This window comes from Chinchilla lanigera, unplaced genomic scaffold (assembly GCF_000276665.1).
Source record: "Chinchilla lanigera isolate Chin_1 unplaced genomic scaffold, ChiLan1.0 scaffold00035, whole genome shotgun sequence".
NCBI lineage: Eukaryota > Metazoa > Chordata > Mammalia > Rodentia > Chinchillidae > Chinchilla > Chinchilla lanigera.
Genome location: NW_004955436.1, coordinates 10,715,095 through 10,732,662, shown reverse-complemented (window position 1 = coordinate 10,732,662; position 17,568 = coordinate 10,715,095).

Below are 17,568 nucleotides of genomic sequence, written 5' to 3'. Positions count from 1 at the left end.
ACGGTGAGATTTGTATTTCTACTCCGAGTTGTAATTAAAATAAATAAGTTTGCAAGTAAGCTAGCAAACAAAAAGCAACGTTATTTGTCACATTAAAAACTATGTGTGGTTAAAATATGTACTAATGTTTAAGTTGGGAAATTTCACTCATATATTTGTTTAGTTATAAATACAAAATGACAAAAGCATCAAGGAAAATGGTTACTTTCTGTGTTAGTTGTCTATATATATACTTTCACATAATATGGAGCATTTTTGTAATTTTTTAGTGTTATAGTTACTTTAATTATATTAGTTAAAATACAATCTTATGTGTATTAAATCTAATAATACAAATTGGAATTATATTTTGTGTGTTTTTTAATTTGTTTATTTAATTTGGTTTCTAATACATCACTTTTAGTTATATTTTCCAAAAGTTATAATTCATGACTGACTCAGGGAAAAGAGCACACACAAAACTGGTTCTTAGCCTCAGATGATTTGAGAATAATTGAACTGGGAGATTTTCTAGTCTGTTCTAGCCAGAGATATAGCTCAGTGGCACAAGCGCCTGCTTGGCAAGTGTAGGGTCCTGAGTTTGATTCCCAGTACCAAAAAAAAAGTCAACTAATGTAGTCTGTTCTGTAAAATAAGAAGTCAATACTTTTTAAAAGATATTGCATAATTAAATAAAATCTTGAGTATAACATTCTTAGTAGCTGTTGAATAAGTGTAAGCTGCTACTACATATACATTTAGACTTTTGTCTTTTTGAGGCAGTCTCACTATGCAATTCAGGCTGGCCTTGAACTCACTTTGTAGCCCAGGTTGGCCTTAAACTTGCACAATCCTCCTGCCTCAGCCTCCTGAGTGCTCAGATTACAGGGGGTTGCCACCACACCAAGCATTTAGACTTTTTTTAAAAGATAGGGTCTTGCTGTGTTGGCTGGGCCTGGAACCTAAGAGATCTCCCTGCCTCAGGGTCCTGAGTAGTTGGGACACGTAAGCACATATAAGTCAGAGACTGGAGTGGTCGGCTCTTACTAGGAACATTCCATTCTCTTCCATGATGGAAAGAGCAAGAGAGGCAGAAAACTCCTGACGACAGCTCATGAAGCAGCCTGTTGGACAAAGCATACAGTGTGCTTATTAACATGCCACTAGACACGGTCAAGGGTGAAAATGTGTATGAGGTAAGAATGAAAAATACGTTGGAGGTTTAACATTTTAACAATTACTGCAGCGGGCCTTGGTGGTACATGCCTGCAATCCCAACACTCTGGAGGCTGAGGCAGGAGGATTACCATGAGTTCAGGGCCAGCCTAAATTACATAAGCTAGTTCAAGGCCAGGCTGAACAATGTGGTGAGGCCCTGTTTAAAAACAAAAAACAAAACAAAAAAAAACTTGGAAACAACCCAAATGCCCATTAACTGAAAAATGGATTAGAAAGATGTGGTATTTTTATACAATGGAGTATTACTTATCCATAAAAAAGATAAACCTGAGGCTTTTATAGGTAAATGGATGAAACTAGAGACCATGCTCAAAGGAAAATAAATCAGACCTGCATGTGTAAACATCATATTGTCTCCCTAGTGTAAGAACCTTAAAGAGTAAATAAAACCTGAAAGGTACAATAGATATTGTGAAAGGGAAAGAAATTTCCCAAAGGGAAGGAACAACTGGGATGAGGGAAAGGAGAAAAGAAAGAAAGAAGGAAGGAAAAATACATATGGATATACAAGGATAGCTGGAATAATTGTACTGATGATATCTATTGGTTTACTGAAAGGAACAGCTAATGCTTACATTTTTTTTGACCAGTTTTGTATACTTATATCTGGTAACCTGAACAACTAATTTGAAGGCAACAATACGTAATGTAATAACCATTGAATTCCTACCATCTTTATTAGTGAAACTCTGTATCATTTCTAATGTTTTTAAATTATATTTTATTCTCTTTAGTTATTTGATCAATCTTGCATTCTTACATCTGGTAAACTGAGCCACTTCATTGAAGATAACAATATATAATATGAGAACCATTGTTGATTTCCTATCATCTTGTTTTGAAATTCTGTATCATTTTTATTGTTTTTGTGTTGTTTTGTTTTTATGTTTCTTTTGTTTTCTTTTCTCTTTAAAATTAAAAAAATTTAAAAATTAAATAAAACTTACTATAATAACAACATATTGGCATCAGTGTCCCTGAAACTATTCTCCCTTGGTTTGAACACACATCCCACTGTTCTTGCATTTTCTGAAGCAGTTCTGGAAATCATCTTCCGTGAGTGTCTATTTTTCTTCCTGGCCACCATGATGTCCTTAATCAATTTAAAATAATTACCTTTTGTAATCATTTTGACTTTAGGGGAAAACCATGATTAAGTAGTGCCAGATCTGCTGAAGGAAGTGAGCAAACTGAAAGGTCTTAGTAGCCCGCCTTTCCGCTGCATGGCACTGGGCAGTGGCATTCACTGTAGTTTTTATCACACCACATAATGACATAATGTGTATTTCACAATAAGGCACTTAAAGAAATTTAAACACTCACTGTATGTTTCAAGCACATTTTGCCATCCTCTTACATAAGGAGGGGAAATTGCTATTTGGGACAGTGGTAATATTGGCTACAGATATGTCAATTAGAAGTAGCTGTGTTAATGTTCAAACCTGGCAGTCTAGCACCAGGGTCTTCCCTGCTCACCATAACATCATATTTCCCATTCCCAGGAGGTGTGAATCAAATTGAGAAAGAAAAATCTCAGCAGTGGTTTTCTCTCCTTCTACCCAACATGTGTAACAACTGGTGACCGTGTAGACTCCACGAAGCCAGACAAAGTCCCCAGGCAAGAAGTTTAGGGAATCCCAGGGCTATAGTGTTCCAGCATCAGCGTATGTTCAGCCACAGAGGGATGCCGTCGTTCATGAGATAAATAATAAACATTCATATCCCGGTTCTACATAGTGACAAGTATTAACACTTAAGGTCACATGCCTGCCACCCTCATTCTCTTAGAAGAGAAAAAGAAAAGATTCATTTAAGGCAAAAGAATTGTCCACTTTTTAAAAAGTGCACTTCTCACTGTCTAAAATGTAGAACTTATATTGCTAACTGGTGATCTCGTTAGCAATATGTAGAAGATGCAGTGGTAACCAGATATTGTACTATCTAGTTTTAGTATGCATATAATATAATATATTTTTATAATTTTCTCTTTTATATAAGTCTATGTGTAGATTGTTTGCCACCTAGTGGCAGTTGTTTTCAATTCAAACATTAATATTCATGACCAATTTTAATTAGTTTGGCAACGTGCTTTTTAAAGGAAAGATTCCAAAGTCATAAAATGTTTAAAAGTGTTGACAGTGACATTATTCTGCTCTAGCAAACTTAAAAAAAAATACCTTGCCAATTTGAGTCATATTTAATCCTTGACAATGACAAATGAGGCACTGTGTTCAGAAGTCATTTCCTGTTGCAAGAAGAATGCGGAGAATGATAAAATGAACATTTCAATTCTTAGCAAATAATGCTAGGATGTTTTCTGGATGTGGTGGTTTTGTTTTGCTTTCAATGTCGCTTGGCAAGATATAGACCCACAGTGGCTAAATTCAATAGTTTATCATGTCACGTTCTGACTTATGGAACCTTACAGAGTTAATCAGTATCATCTGAGAGCCAGGTTTTAATTTCAATATTTTATTAAAAATTATTATGTAGTCAAGATCTCATAAAATTTTGGGCAGCAAGATGGGAATAATAATAATCACAAATATAAAAAAAACCATTCGACCTTTCACCAAAAATATTTAAAATTTCCTATTTGTGTATTTAATATATGCATATATTGGAGTGACTCAGGGAGGGATAGTCAAAATTTTAAAATGGATATAAGAGGGAGCAAGTGAAGGAATGAATCAATGGGTAGGTGAACAGGAAAGGGCTTAGATGGTAATGAGCTTTATAAGGAGATCAGTGATGATAATGTGCTGTAAACAGAACTCAACGATGAAGAAAAATCTGTTCAATCTCCGAGCAAGAGGTCCAAATAAAAATGATGGTTGTTTCATAATTATGAATAAAATTTTAAAATATTTTAATCAAATTTCAAGTAAAATTTTCTCTTCTAAGCAAAGGTACAATTTCTGTCAAATTCACAAGGCAATTATTTTTACTGGATGGTTTTTGTTTTAGGTTAATTGTGAACATCTCAGACTTATTTGTATTTTAAGTTCCCTGGACAATGAGGTTTTGAATATATAGCTGATAAATATATAGTTATTGTATTATATTTTGAGCTTAATGATAGCAGTCTTGGTACATGGGAGGAAGAGAATAAAGTGACAAAGGTAAAAGTTGAGATTTTTAAGGAAAGGGGTGGAGATATAGCTCAGCAGTGCAGTGCCTGCCTGGCAAGTGGGAGGTCCTTAATTTGATTCCTAGTACCAAAAAAAAAAAAAAAGAAAAAAAAGAAAAAATCAATGAAATTTTAAAGGAGAGAAATAGATGGTCTATGTCATCAACATTTCTCAAATTTGAGGACCATGCTTTCTACAATGTGCTCATTGAGGGGTGAGTACATTGGAACTTCCATGAAGAAATGACCCTGTTTATCTTCACTTAACTTAGCATCTCCCAAATGCATTTGACCAAGTAATCTTTGTTTTTATAAAAGAAAGGCATTAGCATCCTACAAAATTAGCTTTTTATGGCTACTTTGGAAAACATTACTTTAGGTGGACTTGTCATCCTCATTATCCTATTTTAACCTGCGTTTTTCACTCCACCAGGGTCTTTGTGAAATTTGCAAGTTATACTGATTTCTTTTAAAATACACATACTCACACAAGGATATACATAGTGTGTTAGTCAAGCTTCCTCTGAGAAATGAGATGGATAGGATACATATCTTAGTTACTTTCTTCCTTACAGGGGCAAAAAAACTGATGCAAATTAAGGGAGGAGAGATTTATTTTGGCTCATGCTTTACATGTTTCAATTCTTGTGAGGCAGGAGATTAGGGCACAGAAAGCTGGCTGGACCATCAGTGGTGACTTGTCAATTATAGATGTCTGTCAAATCACAGTGGGGATGCAAGCGCAGAGCAGCTATGGAGGCCTGCATGGGACATCCCAGATCTGATGTCAGAAGAAGGATAAAGAGAGCAGCCTTTGGCCTCCCTACCACTGTCCTTTTGTTCGCGCAGTGGCCCACTCTACATGCAGGGCTTGTCTTCCCTTTCCTTCAGAGCACTTCTTGGGCACTTCTCTATAATTTTTCACTTCGTGTTCCTCTTCTTTTATGTTCATCAGTTGTCCTACCCAATTCTTTCAGCAGGACAAGAACCTGGAAACGACCACTGAGCACCTCACCATCTGGTAACTCTTGTGTGGTTGACTTGGAGGAAGTAAGGCATGATGGAAAGCCCTGCGTGGAGGAAAGCTGCTCTCATGAAAAGCAGAAAGCAGAGAGCCAAGGGAGGAGATGCCTCTTCCAGCCAAACTCCACCTCTTAATGAGAAAGAAGCCAGTTATTTGGTCCATAATCCAATCATTTCTCAAGGGGTCCACTTATGTGCATGGGAGTTTTAGGGAAATATTTATATTTAAACTATAACAGTACACATATACAGAGGGAAATATAAGAATAGATTTATGATGGGGGACCAGCTCATGACTATGGTGGCTGAGGGTGGCTGTCGACAAGGTAGAGAGCCAGGAGAGCCAGTGGTTATAGTTTTAGTCCAACACTGAAGGTTTGTGAACCAGACCAAGAAAGCCACTGGTATAAGCCCTAGCTTGCAATCAGAAGAGGGTGGTGGGGTCATACTGAACACCCTTGTCTGAGCCCAAGAACCAGGAGTGCCAAACCCAGGGGCAAGAGAAGGTGGATGTCCTTGCTTGGTGGCAGTGTGCAAAGTTGTTCTATTTGGGGCCTCAATGGACTGGATGAATCCCACCCAAGTTGCTAAGGGAGATCTTTTAGACATTCAAATAATAATCTCTTTTAGGAATAGCTTCACAAACATACCCAGAAACAATGTTTTACCCTGAGTCATACATAGCTTAGCTCCATCAATCTGACATACAAAGTAACCATCATAAATAGTATATGCTTATTAATAAACTTTTACACAATAGAAATTTTTAAACAAGAGATTTTGTTTCAAAAATTGAGCTTGGCCGGTGCACATCCGAGGCACAGCAGCTGTGCGATCTTCCCTCGGGGTTGATGTGACCACGCAACACAGGACATGCCACGTTCAACACAAGCCGGCTGATATTTTCAAGAACACAGGAGGAGAAGGAGGTGTCCATGACTAGGTGAGGAAAACGTCAAAATGCTCTGCTTTTTCCTCTATGGAAAGTTGTTTTCCTTCAGCCTCATTTTCCCCTGGTGTCTTCTCTGTACTTCCTGACCAGCTTTCTCACACTCTCAGAAAGCTACCATTGACCTTTCCTCTGACCCCATCTTCAGAAGAGGACTTTCCCTCCTCTAGCCTTATCCTTACTGCCTTGTTACCAACAGCAAGTGTCAGCAGAAGAGAAATATTTGCTGAATGAATGGTAGAACATTTGGTCAATTTCAAGGGAGAGGAGAGAACAGCTGAGCAAGGTTCACTTCTTCAGTTTCTGCAGAAATGATATGAATGGAAAAGACAAAATAATACCACTGGACTAAATGCTAAAGTAATTCACCAGGAAAGTAGCATAAAGGTGTGTAGCTCCCTTGACAAAGCAAAAGGAATTGAGCATGACTATTTTTCAATTTTTCTACTCAATCTTGGTCATTCAGGTATATAGTCTAACCATGCACCTTTTATAAGTACACACACACACACACATATATATATATATATATATATGATTCGACATATGTGATACTTACATAAATATATAGATACAAATGAATAGTGTACTTTATATGCCTTTAAGCAGCTTAATTGTTTGTGCTTAAAATTTACCTATTGCTGGTATATACGTGCATGGAAAAAGCATTGACATATTATGGTTTTGTTTTATGAAACATTTCTTCATAAATTACTTCCTTTGATATTGAGGAAAGATTTGCAGAACAAAAAGTCCTCACAATAGAGATGTTGGTGAGTCACCCGCATTTTGGTGACTCATGTCACTTTGATTTCATAACCCTTTTAGTAATAGAATAGTGATGTTTCACTTGCTCAAGCTCCTACAGAGCTCTGGCGATCACAAGACAAGCTGCAGCAGCAAGTAGGGGCTTTGGCGTCTTAACTTCAAATCTGCCACTTTTGAATTATGTGCATCTGAATGAGATCAAAACTGTAATCTCTCTATGTAGAGAATAACTGCCTCAGGCAGCTATTTTGAGGGTTAAGGGAGGTAATCAACCAAAGAGCCTAACTCATATTTTGTCCTCAAAAACTGTTACGGGTGGTTTTTATCCTCCTGTTTCCACTTTCAATGACAATAAGAGTGTCAGACAGTAGGCACAGTTGACACTAATGTTCAATTAAGTGAAAATCTGAATCTGTATATTTTAGCCTACTTTTGATATCGATTAACAAAATGAGATGTGGCTCCCCACCTACACGGCCACCCTGGAGGCAGGATTCAAGGTCAGGTGTGACAAAAGTATCCTGTGCTGCCTACCCTGGCATCCAGCCTTCCCCTCAAAGAGAGGCTGGGGAAGGAAGAAAACAGAAAGTGCGGGACTGTACATTTTGAGTAATGACTTCTGACAATATCCTCCAGAGTAGATCATACTGTGTGATAATAGGAAACAGAAAAGTTAAGTAAACTTGCCTGAGGTAGCTGCAAAGCCAGAAACCATGAGCGGGCAAAATTGGAAAACCAGCATTTTATATTCTAGAAATTTCTATGGCTTCCTGTTGTTGTTGTGACTCACTGGACTTCCTATGCTTTGAATGCCATAACAATTTCCAACAATCAAGGGAAGAGCTATTGAAGACCTCTAAATATTTCCATCCCATCAGTGTTTATGGAGGCTTAACTGCAAAAGCTGAATGCAACAGTTTCTTCCATTCTGCTCAGGGCTTCCTTTCATGTGGAGGAGTGAAAATCTGCCATTAGAGGGGGCTAGGGATTTAGCTCAGCGGCAAAGTGCCTGCCTCGCAAGCGCAAAGTCGTGAGTTCGGTTCCCAGTACCGAAGAAAAACAAAACAAAAAAAAAAAAAGGAAAAAAAAAGAAAATCTGCCATTAGAAATTTAATCTTCAGATGAACGGCTTGTTAAATACACAGTGTTTTTCCCCATCAGTGTCAGTATTGGTATCAATTTTTCTTCATATCAGTAATTTGGGTATTAAAATAAATTAAAATATATAAGCATGCCAGACCCTTTGCCTGTATTTTTATAAAGAGGAGGAGAATGTTGCAAAAGAGAAAAAATAAAGAGGCTGGCTGTGGATGTCTTTGTAGGTCTATCGCATAGATACGCTGACCTGATTCTCTGTTCCACTTGGTCCATAGAGGCTTGCTCAGGGATGGATGTGGTACACATACCTGATGTAAAATCATAAAGTTATTAAAATCACAATATTTAAGACAATTTATTAAAGTGGGAATGTAGTTCCAGTGTATCAACTGAAAAAAAGGAAAAATTACTTTTACCATATGATCTTAATTTGATAACGTGTGTGTGTGCATGTGGGTATGTGAAAGAGAGAGAAATCTTGCTTTTGGTGTTAAACCTCCCACTCTGCAGAGGTGCTCAGTGAGTTAAGGACAAATGAGCCTCTCCCCTCTCAAAGACTCTTTCCGGAGCAGTTGCTGCTGATGGCTGCGTCTCCTACTTACTGGTGAAATGAAATAAAAGAAACTCAAACTAGAGAAGACAAAAATAAGCTGATCTGAGAGGACCTACCCCCTTTCCATGTCCTGGAGGCAAGTTGTGGCTCCAAAAGAACTTTTGACTTATGCCAGATCATATCCTGCCCTTGACTTCCCCACACACTAGGATTGAACTCAGGACCTTTGAAGAAAGGAGCTTTTAAAATTTTCTCCTGCCCCCTTGCTTGTTCCCCTTCCCATTTGAACATTTTCTTCCCATTTCCCAATATCTATTTTATATTTCTGTCTTTATTTATGCTTTCAGTTTCTCACACCAGAGAAACAACATGGTATTTAAATGTGTGTCTGATTTACTTGACTTAAGAATATGGTCTCAAGGTGCATCTGTTTACCTAGAAATGTCTCAAGCTTCTCCTTTCTGGCAGAGTACTATGCCACTGTATAAAAAAAGCACATGTTCTTTATCCATTCATTGGTTGATGGACATTTGGGCTGTTTCCAAGATTTAGCTATTGCAGACTGTGTTGCTTTAACATGGGTGTGCGTATATTGCTGTAGTATAATGCTTTTAATTCTTTCAGGGAGATACCAAGAAGAGGAACAACTGGGTTGAATGAAACCTCTAGTCCTAGTTTTTTGAGGAATCACACACTGATTTCCACAGTGGTCACACCATTCTACATTCCCACCATCAGTGAGAGGGGTTCCCATAACTCTGTCAGCATTTGTTAGTGATTGATTTCTTGATAATAACTATTCTTTCTGGAGTGAGATGGAATCTCACTGTTGTTTTCATTTACATCTCTTGAATGACCAGTATGCTGAACAATTGTTTATATATTTATCTGCCAGTTGTACTTCTTCATCTGAAAAGTGTGTATTCATTTCAGATGCCCATTTTTTTGGATTGGGTCTTTAAATTTGGGGGTTCTGATTTTTTTTGTGTTCTTTATATATTCTAGATATTAGTCCTTTGTCTGAGAAACAGTTAGCAAAATTTTTTTTCAACACTGTGGGTCTGTTGATGATTACTTCTGTTGTACAAAAGCTTTTTAACATAATTAGATCCCATTTTTTGATTCCTTGTAATATTTCCTGTGCAATCAGGGTTTTGCTCATGAAGTCTTTGCCACCAATATGTTCAAGAGTTCTACCTATTCTATCTTTCAGATTTAGTGTTTCTGTTTTAATATTTAGGTCTTTGATTTTAGTTGAGTGCATGGTAAGAGATACAGGTGTAGTTTTAATCTTCAGCATGTAGAAAGCAAGTATTTTCAGCACCATTTATTAAAGAGACTATCTATCTTCCAGTGAACATGTTTGGTCCCTTTTTCAAACATAAGGTGTCTGAGTGTGTTTGGGGTTCTTTCTGCATCTTTAGATCTTTTCCATTGGTCCTCAGGTCCAATTCCATTGGATTTTTGCCAGTACCATGTTATTTTATCACAGAAGGTCTGTAGCATAATTTCAAGTCAGGGATTGTGATGCTTCCTGCCTTGTCTTTGTTGCCCAGAATTGCTTTTGCTATTCTAGGTCTCCACTGATTCCAAATTTTAGGATTGTTTTCTCTAATTCTGTGATGTATGCTGTTGGTATTGATTTGGATTGAATTAAATCTGTATAACAATTTTTGAAGTATGGCTATTTTCACTATATTGATTCTCCCTACCCAAGCACAAGGGATCTCTTTCCATTTTCTCATATCCTCTTCAATTTCCTGGCCTTAAATTTGCAATTCTCCTATCTCAGTTGCTCAGAGTATTGAGACTACAGGTGTACACCACCATATCCAGCTTCACTTTTTAAAAAAAATATGAATTTTACTGCTTTGCATCATTATACTTTCTATTTCATATGCTTTAGAAATTTTCCATATCAGTGTTTATCATATCTCACAAAAATTACTATGTGCAAGGCCATTAGCTAAACATATTATGGACACAGTAGCATTAAATCAACATAGTAATTTATGGATGGGTACTGATCTTAGGTCCATTTTATAATGATGCAGACCAGCAAAGCTAGCCACATGAGATGATAATACTTGTTGTGGGTGATCCCAGTTATGAGTGGTACAGCTAAGTTTCAAATCTGCATAAGCTTTCAGGGTCAGCATGGAGCCTCTGGAATGCACTGCCCCTCCCAGAGCTGAGAAGTCAGTTGTCTGTGAAATGTGTATAAATCTTGGTGGATACACAGATGTCCTCCTTCTTATTCCCTTGCACCAGCAACCACAGCCTAGTCATCTGATGGCCTATTTACTAGTACTTCACTTGTTTTCAATTTTTTAATTATTTAAAAATTGCATTTATCATTTATCTCTGTGCAAATGTGTGATTTAGCCTCAGGATGAATGCTTAGCAGTGAAGTGAAAAATCAGAAGATAGTCTTTTGAAACATTTCATAAATAATGCCAAACTATTTCACACAACTGGGGATGATGTTTCTCTCATTAACAGCCTGTGAGAGTGCTGGTTTCCCTTACATTCAAATGCTTTCTGCTGGCCTTATCATCAAGGAAGTGAGGAAGCTGAGTTTAATTTCTCACTATTTCCTCTTTGCATTTTTAAAATGAAGGTTAGGCTGGACATAGTTTTAAATGTTTATTGAGAAATTATATTTCTTCTTCTAAGCATTGCCTCTTTTGGTTGATATCCTTTACTAATCTCTCTATTGAGGCTTTTTCTCTGGTTCATAAGTACTTTTTTTTGTTTGTTTTTTAAGGATATTGGCCTGTGCCACATGCAGTGGGTACACATTTCCCTTGGTTGGAGGAAATCAGTGTATGCCTAGGGAGCACTGTGGAAACCATGCTACTGTCAGCCAGTGAGCATCAGCATGGGCCCCTAGAGGGTATCAGGACCCCTAGAGGAAGTCATGGGCCCCTAGAGGAAGTCACGACCCCTAGAGGACAGAGTGCAGAAAGGCTGGCTCTGACTATACAAAACAATGCCTTAAGCCAAGTCCTCCCAGAGGTTCCAGAGGGACCGAGGCATAAAGATCATTTCAGGAAACGACTGAGGTTCCAACTAATCAAGAATTGGAGGGAGGGGAAAATGAAGGAATCCAAAAGGGAAAAAATAGAGAATAAGAGAGAAAAATGGAACCAAATTTTTGTAACTAAGGAGGGGAAGAGGAATTGAAGGGAGGGGAGGGGGTTGAGGAAAAAAGAAGAATCAAGATGTATTATGTAGGGTGCAAATTTCCTATGCTGAATGTGATTATTTTATATATGTCTCTAGAGTGTACCAAGAAAATGAATTTAAAAAAGAATCGGAGGTTCAGTACACTGAACTTAGAATGGCGCACACTCTTAGGTCTGCTTGCCTCCAACAAGTCCTTTAATACTATCAGCCCTAGATCAGTGGTGGTGAAGTTTTTAGAGTTTTCAATAATACCAACAGCCTGATGTGGCGTGTGTGCCTCAGGTTCATCACCATTGCTCTAGACCAATTATGCAGTCTCTGCATCGCAGCTTCTTCCTTGTGTAGGGCGGGAAGGCTCGAACCTTTCCTCACAGGTTTGTCTCAGGGTAATGTGGCAATGGATGTGATCTTCCTAAAGAAGGCCTGTACACAGAAGATGATCAGTATGGGGGAGCTCTGAAGATAGCCAGGGGAAGCCCCAGGGTGTATCTAGTGTGTGTCAAGTGTGGAGATAAAATGCTCGGGGAAATACATCAAAACATTACCAGCATGTGTCTCTGAGGGGGTGAGGTGGCAGAATTTTTATTTTTTTACTAAACTAGCTTATATTTTCATTAAGGAATGTTTTCATCACCTGTGTAAAGTATTAAAGAACCTACTCCTTCCCAACAGGCTTTGTTTATTAACCTCAAACAACTCTGATTCCTGCCATTTTCCTCAGAACTGTCAATCATGTCTGGTTTGCTAGCTTGCTATCCATCCATGACCTTTCGTACAAAGAACTTCAAGAAACATGGAGAAAATATATAGAAAAAACAGCTAATTATAAACAATAAAGTGAAAACAGATTTGGTGAAGACAAAAAGAGAGCATGTCAGGTACGTAGATGTACTCATACCTTCAGAGCCAATGGTACATTACAGTCTGAGAACAACTTTCAATCTGAGCTTCTGGAAAGACATAGAAAAAAAGATGAAACAATGATCTCATTTTCTTTAGAAGAAAAAAATAAAAGTTCCTTGAGGAGAAGAGCTTTTCCCAGTTAATAAGAGGCAGAACTAGATATAATAGGCAATGTTTTCAGAAACTGTGGGTCTTGTGGGCATTTCTTGGAATTCCTCTCAGTGAAAGGCAAAATAATAATAAAACCCAGTTAAGAGTTTTGTGGGCTAATAAAACAACATGGCCTGAGTACATGGTTTTTGGATGATTGGACATGATCAGAATTAGAATATAAAGTGAAATGCAGACAATACTTGTCCTTGAAAGAAAGCCATTCAATTACCACTTTGTAACTCCTTCACAATAATGCTGGCATTTTTAACTCTTACGGAGATGTTGGTTTAAACCATAAATTTGATGTATGGATAAATTATCTTGAGAACAAAGAACATATGTTCTATTTTTGTTTTGCTATACCCACATAAAATACATATAGCAGTTTATATCTCATTGGTTTCATCTAGTGACAAATCCATATTCTTTTCAACTTTTACTGTCAATATATGAATTTCAAATGTAATTTATTTTTAAATTTGGTTTGGGCAAAATTAGTTGGATGTTTCAAGTTACATAAGGCATTATGAAAAAACATAGATAAGATCCCATTATTGCATGAAATTCAAAAATGCTTTACTGTCAAAAATTGGGCAGGAAATACTCCTTTAACTTGTGTCTTCCAATCACTTTGCATATGGAAAACACTTCAAACTGATGAGGTACTAATCTTCATCAGAATATTTGATGTCAAAATTCAGTTGTTTTTCTGATTTCCTTACATTGTCTGCATTAAAATTGCATTTTAAAAATAAATCCAGTCTGTTTAAGTACAATATAAAGGGAGTTTAAAAATACATAAAGTCACCCATTTTTACATTAGAGTTGGATAATTTAATAATCATAAGTTATAACCACTTCAGCTACCCATCTAATAAATGAACATTATAATACTTTAAAGAAAAATCTATTCTTTCCTAACAAAATGAAGCCAGAAAGGATTGATTTTTTTCAAGAGTGGTTTAATGTCTTTATCTTCTTGATCTAAATCCAGGAAAAACTACACTTCCTGAAATATCATAATTTGGATTGTTGACACATTTATCTTTTTATTTATGTTATAACCTATAGATTTGTTTTTCATCTGTCTTATTAGTAGCCAGTCTTTCATTGACTCGGCTGATGGAATCATGTTATGCCTCATTTTAAATTATTTCCTCTTGACATGAGAGATTATTCCACTGTCAAATGTTGTAACCTGTGCAGGGCCATGTCTGTGTTTATGTTGATAGCTTATTTAATTTTACTTTTATCACATAGGAACTGAAGTAATTTAAGATGAGACATTAAATTTTGGCTTCTAATAAAAATTCTTTTCATACTAAGTCTTGCTTATTAGCCCAGTTACCCTCTGGGACCAGCTAAAGGGTTCTTTAGGGTGAATCTTATTGTACCAAGGATTTTTTGCTTTTCTGATAACTCTGCTTTTGCAGGTGGACCAAGCTACAGCCAGACAATGCCAAATGTCAACGAGGGAGTAAATTATATGGTCTAGACTTTTAAAAGTAAAAGCCGACAAGACTGGAAACAATCTTGTAAAACTAAGCCACAATTATTAGGCTTACTTACCTTGAAGTGCATTTTAAAACTTCATTGAATGCAATCCTGTGGTTAATACATACAACAATGTAATGTATTTTTCTGAAAGAAGGGCTGAAACAAGAAAATAAGGATGAACCGAAGGTCTTCTTGTGTAGAAAAAAGTATTATTTAGAAAATGAAACTCTGATGGTTGATTGTGACAACTGAGTAAGAAACACCCAAATAAATTGGTTCGTAGTATGGGAGTATGGGAGTATGGGAGACCCACCCTAGGGAGGCTTAGCACTACAATGGTATAAAGGGGAAATGAAGAAGGAAGGCCCACTTCTGTCCCTTTGGAAGAGCTCCAGTCTCCATCTCTGACTTGGACATCATCTCCTGGCTTATGGTGCACACTCTTCAGCCGTCCATCACAGACCCTGTGGCCTCCTGATTCAGACGTGCACAGGATACCACACAGAGCCCCAGGCCTGCAACTGGATCCCTCAGAGGTCCCGCACGAAGACAGCCCTTTGGTGCTCTTCCATACCTGACTCTGTGGGCGGTCATTGTAAAGCGATCTGTAAATTCTTATATATGTCTATATCTTGCGTTATATCTGTTTCTGTAGTAAACAGGGACTGATACAGGGACTGATCTAACCAAGAGGTATAAAAAGAAATCATTTCTGCTAGGGACGACACTGAACTAGACTAAAGAGTACCCGCATAGATGCAATAAAACAGTCCAAGCTGGGCATGGTGGTGCACACCTGTAATCCCAGTACTCTGGGAGCCTGAGTCAGGAGCATTTCAAGTTTGAGCTTAGCCTGGGTGATTTACTGAGATCCTGTCTCAAAATTAAAAAAAAAATAAATGAAGGGTAGAAGGGCTAGGCATGCAGCTCCCTGTGAAGGCAACTGGGTTCTATCTCTAGTACTGAAAAAAAATTCATCTGAAGCTTCCTGGACTAGATGAATTAAAGAATCTCATATGATAAATTTGAGGAGCATGTCAATGCAGTATTTTCTGTATGACAAGCAGAACTATATTATTAAATTCTCTCATGAATTCTCAGAGGAGATTCTGTTACTATTCATGTTTTGCAGATGAGGAGACTGACACATAGCAAGGTTAAGCAAGCTTCCCAAAGACACAGTGACTCCTAAGTGGTTGTAGCTGGGGTTTATGTAATATTTAGATTCCATCCTCAACTGTCTTAACCAACAGATAATTCAGCTGGCTCACATCAGTATTTCATTAGTGGTCGTTGCTTGTGTATATATACGTTACTACAAGACAAATGATAACTGCAGACCAGAAAGGTTAAGGAGGTTATGTGAAGTTATTTGGTTAGTTAGGTTGGGTAGCAACAAAACCACCAGTCCTGTCTTGGTCCAGTGCATTGCTGTAAACTATGCTGCCTCCAGTTAATATGTTCAGCAAGTTAATATGTGAGGAAAGTAAATTTAGAAAGCTGATCTATTATAAAATGACTACAGAGTAATTAAACACGACCAAAGTGTTTTCATCATTTTAATTCTTTTTTGCTTCCTGGGTGTCTCCCAAACCCCTGATGTTTTCTGTTCATCAGGGCAGTGTAAGAAGCTCTGAGAATCTCCTCAAACTGAATTTCTCAGATACATTTCATCTTGGCATAGTCCTGAGTTATGGCCATGGTGAAGACAGTTTTAGCTCATTTGTGAATGATATTATCAGAAGCTTGCCATTGTTTGGATCATAGATTAAAAAGGTAGGAGCCAGATGAGCTCTTCATCTGACAGCTTTTATTACTTTTAAATTAACCTAGAAATTAAACTCAGTTACTTTTATTAGGAAGAAAAATTGGTTTGCTAATTACCCGAATAGTCACTCGTCTGCATTTTATTCTTAGGTCATGTCTCAGTTGCTTAAATAACCTTCAAAAAGTCAATAAATCTCACACGGTCTCCAGATAAAAATTAGGAAGCTCAGTTTTATCCTGCTTTCTAATCACTTAGCACTTCCCCGCAATTTTCCTATGTGTTACGCGTTCCGTTTATAAGATCGTACTAAAGAAGCATGGAAAGATGAAGAAGCACAGCTGCACGCACAGCTGGATTTTCCCTTTGCTCCCAAATGCCAGGCTCGGGGCCGGACCATGGTTGGGGGGAAGCGCCGTGCCTGGAGACCCACCGAGGCTTAAACACAGCGCTGGGCCTGACGCCCAGAGTGAACCCGCCTTGCCCATACCCGGCTGGCAATGGGTAGAACCCCCCGAGAGGATACTTTCAGCCTGCAACAAAAGCCTTGCAAATTGCCTTCCAGTGCCGCTTTTGGTGATTGACCTTTTTCAAAGAATTATTTCACTATTATAGGATAATTCACACCACCACATTACTTAAAACAACAATAACACTTATAAGTAAACCTGCATAGGGTAAAATCCACCAATAAAGGATTTGTCATGGGGTGTGAGAGGCTGCTAATGGGGAGAAGGTGGATGTAACCAAAATAATGCCATATGGAAACCCAGTATTTTATAAAATGAATATACATGAATAAAATATGTTAAGAAATTAAAAAAGAGGGGTTTGTTAATAAAATATATTCCTATACAGTACTGTATTCTGTAGACTTCCTAAATATAAGTTAGTGATTGATATGGAAGTATAAGAATAAAAACTTTATAAGCTTTTTGTTTTGACTTCTTAAAACTTTATTTTTGACCTTTATTTTGAAAAACAATTTAAAAATGCTCAAATTTAACAAGCATTATATCTGAGGGGTGTAATTATATGTAGATTTTATTTTCTTCTTTGTGGATTTCTGTCTTTTCCTAAAAGACACTGACACATTTCCTGGTCTGATCTCTTGATAAGTACTGACTTTGAGGCATTAAATGTGGTTTCTTCCCAGCATACCTACCTGGGCCAGGTGCTATTCCCATTGTTTGTATCCTTGGTGAGCCACTCTTCTTTTTCTTGGCCAGTTTTGTTTCAGTTAAGTTGAGCTTACCTGTGTTTCAGTGGGGATCTGCTGTTAAGGTCAAAGCAGTGGTTGATGGAAATCTCTGCTCCCTCCC